Here is a 1,631-nt window from a genome sequence, read left to right as displayed (position 1 = left end):
TTGAGGGAAGGTATGAGCTGAGGCCCAGGCCCATCTGCAGCTTCAGTGTATTGCCTTATAAATATATGTACATAAGGCAATACCACTATTGTTATGGATTAATGTATTTGCACAAGTGCACACCTCTGTTAATCTCCCTATCTGTGCTTTTGCTTCCTAGAGCTTGCCTCTGTTTCCTTTTGCCTCCTCCTGCCCCGCCATAACTTTCCCCTTCTTCCACGTCTTAGTGCTTCCTCTCTACTAGCTTGGTGTTGCTCTAATACCACAGGATCTCTACCCTCTCCTAGATGCTGGTTCCGCTTCCCTAGTTGTTCCCCTGTCCATGACGCCGTTCACTCCCCACACCCTTCTCCCCATCTCATTCTTCCCCCTCTACCTTCCGGAGTCATTGGCCCCATTGCCTTCTCCCTGGGTTTCCCTCCCATGTCCAACCCATATAATTAGGCAAACCATCAATGTCCTAGTCTGAACAATAAGAAAACATACAGTTGAAGAAAGAAAAGAAAAGAGAAATTGATCAGGGAAAATAAAAGAGAAAGAAAAAGAAAATAAACCTACATAGGTTTGTTTGCTGGTCCCCATGAGACCCTCCCCCCTGGTCCTGAGGGAGATCCAGGGGCTGCTCTTCCTCACCTGAAGTCCATTCTTGGGGCTCCTCAGGGGCTCTGGGGCTCGGCTTTACTCCAATTGCTGATCTTTTATGCTCCATTCCCACACTGTCTCCCCACCGTGTGTCCCCATTTCTGTCCCCTGTCTCTATATGCTCCAGTTAGGGGACAACATGTCTTGAGTTGTTGGCAGTCCCACAATCCTCTCTGTGCCTTAGCAGCTCTGTGCAGGGACCTCATCCTCTGGTCTTGGTGTGCCCATATGGGATCCAGGCCGACTGCCCCTTTCTCTTTTTCCTTCCTGGTTTGCTTCCATGTGGGCATGGTAAATTGGTTCCTTTCCTCCACCTGAAGGTCTAGTGTTGTTCTCTGTGGCACACTCTTCCAGGATGGGGGTCAGGCTGGTTCTGGTTGGGGCCGGCCCTGTAGTCTAGTCTGTTCATGCATTCCTCCACATGTTATGTTGCCCTCCTAGTTTGGCGCGCTGTGATGGGGTCTGTATGTTCTCTCCAATTCTGTGGAGACACAACCAATACTCTCCCCCTTGGTGGGTTAGTGCCCTGCTCCCCCCATGTAACCATCTCAGTTTCTCCCCACCCCCACTCTCCCTCCTCCTTCCCTCTTTACCCTTTTTATATTGGATTCACATGTTCCTCCCTGGGTTTGGTCTGAACTCCACCCCGACTGCCTAAGCTTCTACCCGTATATTGTGATATAAGTGTCTTTTCTTCTATTCCTGCTGTGTTGATTATACTTACCTCAGGGGCCTCATGTTATACTTGTCCTTTTGAGATTGGCTTCCCTCGCTTAACATAATTCCTTCCAACTCTTTCCATGAAACGACGTGTTTCATGTGATCGTCCTTGCTTTTTAGTGCTGCATAGTGTTCCATTGTGTGTATGTGCCAGTTTCCTAATCCACTCATCTATTGATGGAAATTTAGGTTGTTTCTAACTCTTTGCAATTGTGAATTGCGCCACAATAAATATTGGAGTGCAGATGACTGGTTGTGTTTTATTTCTT

The sequence above is a fragment of the Echinops telfairi genome, unplaced genomic scaffold (genome assembly GCF_000313985.2).
Source record: "Echinops telfairi isolate 266 unplaced genomic scaffold, ASM31398v2 ScPeMD7_7458;HRSCAF=8496, whole genome shotgun sequence".
NCBI lineage: Eukaryota > Metazoa > Chordata > Mammalia > Afrosoricida > Tenrecidae > Echinops > Echinops telfairi.
This window is presented reverse-complemented; position numbering follows the sequence as displayed.